The 9,141-nt window shown below is 34.0% G+C and overlaps 1 long non-coding RNA gene across 1 annotated transcript; it reads left to right on the forward strand.

Moving 5' to 3' along the window:
• Nucleotides 1–3,180: 3,180 nt before the first annotated feature.
• LOC142173257 (uncharacterized) lies at nucleotides 3,181–7,311 on the forward strand. Its single transcript, XR_012702839.1, has 2 exons — nucleotides 3,181–3,570; nucleotides 6,851–7,311. It is a non-coding gene; the product is annotated as an uncharacterized LOC142173257 (long non-coding RNA).
• The last annotated feature ends 1,830 nt before the right edge of the window (nucleotides 7,312–9,141 follow it).

Raw genomic sequence — 9,141 nt, forward strand, 5'->3', positions numbered from 1 at the left:
GTTTCATGCCCGCAGGTCCCGATAGACAGGTTGAGAGTTCTCCTAGTAGGCTATTCCACTTGCTCCGGAGTTGCCTATTTGGTCAGTATGATTTGAATATGTATTGTTTGGTATGGCGGGGCTCTGTCCCGACCTTTATGATTTTTATGTACTCTTAGAGGCTTGTAGAGAGATACCATGTATACAGATACTAGTATGGCCTTATAGGCCAATACATCGTATGTATAAGTCGGTATATCAAGTTGGGTTACCCTATATTGAGTATTTCCTCATGTTTTATTATACTTATATCACAACAGCCTCTCCGGCTGAATTACTTATGATAGTATGATACGAAAGATACTTTACGTTGGTACTCAATTGAGTAAGGTACCGGGTGCCCGTCGCGGCCTATTGGTTTGGGTCGTGACAGAAGTGGTATCAGAGCAGTTCCATCTTAGGGAGTCTACAAGCCGTGTCTAGTAGAGTCTTGTTTATGGGTGTGTTGTGCACCACACTTATAAGCAAGAGGCTACAAGGCATTTAGGATTGTCACTCTTTCTTCTTACTCTAGATTGTGTGGTAGAGCTCAGCTATAAGAAATTCAAATTCCTAAATTCTATTTTATTCGTTATACAACGATATCTACATCTAAAAAGACAGTTGGTAAGAGATTGAATGTGGCTGTGGAAGAGTCGAGTCAGAGAAACTCGATTTTGCATCATGCTTATGATGAGTAAATGTAAGGCCTTTAGTAGATATGTGTGTACTACGACGTGTGAGCCTCTTGATAAGGAGCCCTAAGGCATGAATATCTATCTACACCTATGGTAAGTCGGTATATCAAGTTGGGTCACCCTATATTGAGTATTTCCTCATATTTTATTCTACTTATCTCACGACAGCCTCTCCGGCTCAATTACCTATGATAGTATGATACGAAAGATACTTTACGTTGATACTCGATTGAGTAAGGTACTGGATGCCCGTCGCGACCCATCGGTTTGGGTCGTGACATATATGTGTGATTGATTTATCGAGTGAATGAATAAGTTATTTACTAGTCAATGAAACAAAACGGTGGCTTCGAAACAGATGTGTCTCTTGGTAATTAGTTTCTCTTAAATTAAAAAAAAAATATTTAGGTTAATTAAAAGGGCATTTAAGTAATTTAATTTTTAAGTTTCGGTCTTTCCACTTTTATAATAACTAGTTTTTCGATTGCACGTGTATGTCGAGCGAGGTACAAAATATAAAATTTTATTGAAAGATCAATGTGGATAGTGAAAATCAATACGATTAAAAACATTGGAAGAATTATGGATCAAAATAATATATGCAAGAATACAAATCAAATTCTGAATGTTATGTTAACTCAAGTTGCTTTTATATGAAGAACACTAAAGATATTTAGATTGACACAACAACGATAATACTTTTTCAACAAATAGATTTGCAAAAATCAAATTTGTTCGTAGTTTGTTTCACCATATTTAAAGAAAGACAACTAATCTTTTTTAACTTTAATATTTTATTACTAATTGGACATTGATCTTCATTTTTTTGTCCATTTTTTCGTATCTTTGCTGATTTATCTTCTCTCAACTGCAATTGCATCAATACTTTTAAGTTCATCTATCTCATGAGAAATTAAATTTCTTCTTGAATTTTTATTTTTATTATCAATCTTGACAAGGAAAGCGAATTCTTTATCTTTACTCAACATCAATCTGTCATAGTACGTAGATTCTTCCTTTTTTAACATTTAACTTCAAGCCATATGTTTTTAAATTATTTTTTGTTAAACAAAATTATTCAACTTAATAATTCCTTTCGATTAAATACTTTCAAAGTATTAATTAATATATTAAAAGTTTAAATAAATTATGTTCTCACCTTCTCAGAGGTTGATTGAATGTACTCTTTGATACTGCAACCTGACAAATATCTTGCAGCATTAAAAAGGATACCCTGCTACGTCGGTTTCCATCACAAATTTCAATCCTTAGGTAATATCTAAAACATCATCAATAAATTAACTTTTTTTTATGAAATAGAAAAATACTTTTTAATGCATCTCACCTCCTTTCTTAATCAATATTTTGTATGGTAAAATTGATATAAGTTTCAGTATTATTTATAACATTCACTATCTTGTAGCATTTTTTGCAAGAAGAACCATATTCCATCTTTATTTATAATGCTTGTAGTCTTCGCAGCGAACCTATTAGAAAATGTACATTATCTCTAGATTTGAAAGAACAAATTTTAAAACTCCATGGTTTTACAAGCCATGACTTCTAATCCAATAGTATTAACATAAGTATAATTTTCTATATGGGGAGAAAATATGCTATACCAACTGCGGAGATATTAAAAAATGTACATTACCAATTTCAGGGCTCTGTTGCTTTTTGAATTGTTGCATTGATTAACACACTATAATCGATATTTCAAAATCCCCTAGTTAGAGAAGAAAAGGAAATTTAGAATAGTTTTAGTCCATAAAATTTGATATACAAATACATAAAATTATTTGCATAATACTTTTTAAAAGGCTTAGGAATATAAATTTCGAAATAATAATATCTTAAGATATTCCTGATAGTTAACACATTCATGAATGTGCATGTGTCGCGCACGCGCGCGCACACACACATATATATATATATATATATATATATATATATATATATATATATATATATATATATATATATATATATATATATATATATATATATATATATATATATATATATATATATATATATATATATATATATATATATATATATATATATATATATATATATTTTGAAGTTTGAATAATAAATCAGTTTCTCTCTATACTTGTCTTTACTTTGCAGTTTTTATTTTATAATATTAGGCTACTTATTATGGAGGAAAAAAAGTATTCCTAATAAAAGAATAAGGGAAAATAAGGAGAAATTCAGGAAAACGGTCAAAAGAGAATTGTAATCCTAACTTTAGAGAGGTGCCATGTCATGTCAGCACCTCTTTATCTCTCTTTTATATATTTATTTATATAATATAGATATATAGTAAGGATATTAGATAGAGTATGTTAAAAGCTTCTACAGCTACAGTATTAGTGGTGCTATCTTTCTACAAGTTCCAAAGAACCCTATATATAGCCTAGCTATAGGGCAACATTTCCCCATAATCACTTCCCTCGATCTATTAAGTAATAACCAATCTTTTCTTCTCCCCCACACAACTCTCTCTCTACTTGTCATTTCCTATGGCTGTTACTCGTATTCAACTTAACGCTCTTCTGGACAAGAAAGTCCTGAAAACACTTATCAATGATCTTGAAATTTCGATTACTAATTGCCAAAATGTAAATGATGTCACTACAATTTCGAGGAGAATTACTGAGTTGGTTAGAGAAACAGATAAAGCAATAAAGCATGTGGACTGGAAAATTACAGAAGAGAGGATGTTCCCATCTCCTAATAATGGGAATCTTCATCGAGATTTGAAGGAAATAAAGGACCTACGCAGGAGTAGGGATGCCCTGGATAAACTAAAGTCGAATCTGATAATCCAATGTTGCATTACGGAAAGGTTTGACTAATTTCTTTCTTTTGCATGAAATGTTTTGCTTTGACAGTTTTTTAGCATTCTTGAATTTTTTTTTCCATTCTTAGAAATTTGTGAATTCTTCAGAGTTTGGTAAATATCGATATGGCTATATTCACTGATCGATCTAATATTTCAGGATATTCTTTTTGATGTATAAGGGAAATTAGTAGTGTAATTGTTTGCTAGTAGATACAGTTATGTTGACAATTTTTGGCATTTTCTCTTTCTCCCAGTCTTAAGGTTTGATTAGATCATTCTTTTGCATTTCTTGATGGAAAGTTTTAGCATTCTTGAAATTTTGGTAAATGTAGATATGACTAATATTTGAAGATCTTCTTTCTGATTTTTAATCCAAAAGTAGTATAATTGCTTATTTTGCATATATTCTTGATTGAAAGTATTAGAATTCTTGAAAGTTTTGTGAAATCTCCAAATTTTTGTAAATGCCGGTAGATCTAATATTTCAAGATTTCAAGATCTTCTAATTTCTTTCTGACGTTTAATGGAAAGTAGTACATTTTTTTGCCGTTGTTTAAACATATCAGGAACTTGTCGTTGTTTAAACATATCAGGAACTTCATATTGTTGGCTTTTCTCTTACTTTTCTTTTGAGTGAAATTTTTAACTATCAGTTAAGAATGAATTGAGTTAATTACGACTTGGACCAGAGGCTGTGTACGCTGGAGGGCACAATCTCCTTTTCCTTTCCATCGTTTTCTCCTTTGGTTTTTCTTTTAGAACACATCCTGTTTTTAACTTTGAGAGGTTGTGCATGCAATTGGTCTCAATTATATTCTAGTGTTCAACCCATAACTTTTAAAGTTAGGGGTTCCTACTTTTATTCAAACTCATTTTGTCTTCCGTCGGGGTACATCCCACTAATATATTTACTACAAATTAAACTATCTAACAAAACAATGATAACATCAACAACATCTGGAAAAATATAATTGCAGCATGATGAATACACGCTTAATGTTGCATATACAGATTTACTAATGTCAAGTCTGTATACGTCAGACCAATATAAAATATGAGGTTCAGAATATCCCTCAATAAGCGTGCATAATTAAGTATTTAAATAAGTAATCACTCTACTGTGAGATTACTGATACCAATAACGAGTTTATAGTCAACGCAATAATTAAGGCAAATAAAACGAGATTTGAATTAAGTACTTAAGGATATCAACGAGCTAGTTTATACTAACCATGAGTTTGTATCATAAGTAGGTAAAAGAAAAGGAAATTAAGTATCTTCATATATGTTAGACGTGAAGATGCATCGTGATGATAGCGGCAAGTTCAGCACCACGTATTTCAAAGTAGCCGGGCAGCAGAGTTGTTAACTTGCTAGTATCAATGTCATACTTACAGAGATCAGATGTTTCTTTTTCCCAGTCATAGAGATCATTTTCCATGTGATAATCAGATGTCTCATTTTCCTCGTCACAAATCTTGTTTTTCCGAAGAAAGAACAAATTAGACTTGTCACCACAAACGACTGTATCCGTAATTTTATCGAATGGCAGCTGCCCGATGATACGTTTGCTTTCCGCCCATTTCAGTTTTTTGTGATCTTCTAAAACCAACACATGTAGCTCATCCTTTACAATTTCAGCAAACGAGAGTTGGCCATTCCAATCTAAGAGATTAGTACTGCTCAACTTTGGGAAGAAACCTTTAGGAAAAGTAGTATGACCGATATAGCTCTCATTCTCCATATCCAAAATATCAACTTCCATATCAACATAATCCTGGCCGCCTGCAGTTTCAACAAACCAAATGCAATAAGCAACTCCTCTTCTAAAGAAAACCTGAATTCTCTCCCTCTTCCTATTGCGGTTAGGCACCTCAACAGCTCTCCAGCAATACGTATTGCCAACAAATCCAACGCTAAGAATTTCATAACCGAGTGATTGATGATCTTCATGAACAGAGAGCAACTTGACAGCTTGGACAGAGGGAACAAAGTCCAAGGCGATGCACAAACTAGGGTTATGTGGACTGGGAATGTCAATATTTTGGTGCAATAAGGGGTGGCGTAAGCAGTATCTCACAGGAGAATCTGATGATTGTGCCAGAAATAAGCCCTGACTACTCTGGCTTATGCGGGAACAGAGACTTTCAAACATAAAATCCGAATCATTCGGCACGGAATCCCGATGGCGAATGCGAAGGTAGGTGAAATCAGGGTGTAGAAGTATGGTATTCCAAAGCTTGCGATTAACAAATTTGAACCTATGAAGATACTCAAGGGGCACATAGCTTAAGATGTGGAAGATGATTTCATCTGGAAGGCACGAGTTGGTCAAGGAATCTAATTCTGAGTACTCATTCTTCTTCATGATTTTCCCCAGGTTCGTATCCATATTTTCTAATGGCTAATTTTTCAGATGAGAGGAAGTAGAGGGATATACAAAATATTTATAATAGTTTTTTCCCAGCCCGATTCCAATTACAACTCCCAAACCAATATTGACAAGGATTCCAAATCCAACTAACACTAGGGCAAATCAAATATCAATAAGTTTTCAGACGACAGATGTTATCGCTTGGTGTCTTCCCCCCCCCCCCCCCCCCTTTCTTTTTCTTTCTCAAATTCCCTTTGTTTCAATTTATGTGACTTAATTTAATTTATCATAGAATTTAATTGTAAAAGTTTTATAGGGCATTTTCTTGATATCTGCTGGATTTATAAGAATTTGGAACACGTCGATTACAGATGCACGGTGCTGGTGGTCAATCATGGTGCCACAGAAAGTCAACAAGGCTCCTTCTATTATTCGTTCCAATGTATCACGACACCACTTCGTCCAGCTTCTACTACATACATTTAAAGAATATTTAACAGAAATATATATTAGTTACCAATGATGCCACCTAACAATTGACATTGCGTGGTCCATTGGTTAAGCTTGTCTTTTATTGGTAAGAGTCAGGGGATCAAACCTATTGCTTAACTGTTTAGCCTCATTGTTTAAGTCCAACTAGTATGGACGAAGATCATTCATAATCATTTTCTAAGTATTAACATTTTTTAGCCCCATTGTTTGGAAATAACATGGACGAAGCTCATTCATAACAATCTAAGTGATAAATACATTCTATTTCTACTGAATTACTAATCCTAAATTTTGTGAAGGACTACGTGATTTTTGGCTATAATTATATATTTTTAGTGCATTACTTACCTTATATTTTGGTGCTTTAATGCTTAATTATACTATATTTGTGCTTAACTGAGTTTATTTTATGTATAGGTACGTTGAAGACAAAATTGGGACCAAAGTAGAGATTTTATGTGTATCTTATATATTACTAGAATGGTTCGTGATTATTTGATGACGGAAAATATTATGATGTATAATTGTGCAATGTTTGAAGACCAACCAAAAGAAGACAAAAGAACAAACTGAAAAAAAGAAGGGAATTATTGATGAAGAAGGAATAAATGAGAAAGAAGAAAGACAAAGAAACGAGAATGAGAACTGGTTAGGCACCAAATCAAAAATGTAAGCAAAGCAACCTTCCAGGCGACGCGAGCCTTGTTGCTTGCTATAGAGCAGGTGGGGCGATCTTTCTTGCTCGCGTGTGAGTGTGCGCCGCGAGACCTACCGCGAGGCACAGTGTAAAGCGACGTGGAGCGCGCTATAGAGGTCGCGAGGCGAGGCCTGTAGCGAGGGTGTTCCGAATTTTTAAAGTCTATTTTGTCTCCTATTTAGTTTTGGACTTGGTTATTTCGTCTAGGTCTTTTCCCTATACATATAAATAGTCATTAAATACCATTTTTAAATAGGAACGTTTTTTTAGAGGAGACCGAGATTGGACAGAGACCGACTTTGGAGAGATTTAGACCAAGGGAGAGCACAGAGCCGCCGTGGAGGCCGGAATTCATCAGATTCCATCTTTCTTCCATCAAACTTAGTAACCTTTACTTTTTCTTGATGATTTGTTGTTTTGCTAACATATCTATGTGGAGCTAAATTTCGCGTTCTAGGGTTGTGGCTGTCATGAATATTGAAGTTTATTAATTATATTACTGTTAATTCGAGTTATCATCTTTGGTTGTTTCTCTAATTCTGTGCATAATTGCTTAATTGTTTGGCCATCAATTGAGTTTTATTTACTATCTATGCTATGCTTGGGAAAGCCGTGTTTAGAATAGAGTAAAATTAGAGAGAGCTTGTTTTTGAACCCGTGGCTCGGGGAAAGATTTTGCGGTTAGGATAGGAATATACCTAACAATCTTGCTTAGTTGAATACCGTATTATATTCGTTCACGATAGATTCAAGACCATATGAATATATGGTTGATATATTATGGATAGACAGATAGTATTGTGGGAACATGCTATTTATATAAACGATCCGGTCAACTAGCAATCATAGTTAATTTAGATTAACAGGTGTAATTACGAACTCAATAGGATTGATAAACCGACCAAAACCCCGGAATTTATATCTCCCTTGGTTACGTGTTTAAATTTCACAATAGTAGTTGTAATCAAAAAGTTAAACTTTTGATCATTTTGGACAGTAAATTGATTTTAGTTTGTTTAGTTAACGGTTAATCTAAGTCTTTGTGGGTTCGACATCCGACTTTCGAGTCGCTTTCATTACTTGACGGCCACGTATACTTGCGTGTACTTGGGGAACGCCAAGTTTTTGGCGCCGTTGCCGGGGACTTAATTATTGATTGTTTATCTAAGTTTAGCTTTTAATTAATTTATGTTCAAGTTTTTAATTTTCCTATTTAGTTATTTTTCTAGATTAGACTTTTACTTTTATCTTTATAGGTTTTGTTTATTTTTTTTCATTTTGTAATTTTTTTTATTTATTAGAATTTGATCTTTCTCTTAGTGTGTTCATAGTTCTCTCAACATGACATTTGGGGATAAAATATCCGGAAGTAAGGTTATTGATGAAGACGTTTGGTTGACGAAAGATTTTTATGGCCCGTCTTTTTGGGCTTGTCATGACCTGAACTCTGGGAGGTCCGAATTTGAATATGGGAGTAAGGCTTGGTATTGGGACGAATATTCACAATTAAGGGAATATGAGGAACGCCGTTATCTTCTAACAAAGTTGGTGAATGACTGGTCGAATGAGAGAGTTGATCTTGCACAAGAAATTGACAAGTTTGGCTTCGCTTTGCATAACTTGGATGCAGATTTGAGTGCAAAGGTTGATGCGTTCACCGCCCAACAATTTAATGATGAGTTGTGTGAAACTGAAAAAAATCTTCTAGACCAAATTGAGGAGCTAAAACGAGAATACCAAGCATTAGACCATATTTTTCTTGAGGATGCCAATGCCGAGAGGAGTGTTCTAGAGTCATGTGAGGAAGTAGATAATATTATATTTGAATACTCTAGTATGTGTACATATGAGGATGTAAAGAGTAATACAATTCTAGAGTTAGGGCGTATTGGTCCTCATTCCATACATTTTTCAACATTGTGTTTGGATGATGACATGGAAATCGAGGCATCTGAGCCTTTGGAGGAGCCAATAGACGAGGAATAGGGTACCTATATTCTTGAATTTGTTG

Source organism: Nicotiana tabacum, chromosome 19 (genome assembly GCF_000715075.1).
Source record: "Nicotiana tabacum cultivar K326 chromosome 19, ASM71507v2, whole genome shotgun sequence".
Lineage (NCBI taxonomy): Eukaryota > Viridiplantae > Streptophyta > Magnoliopsida > Solanales > Solanaceae > Nicotiana > Nicotiana tabacum.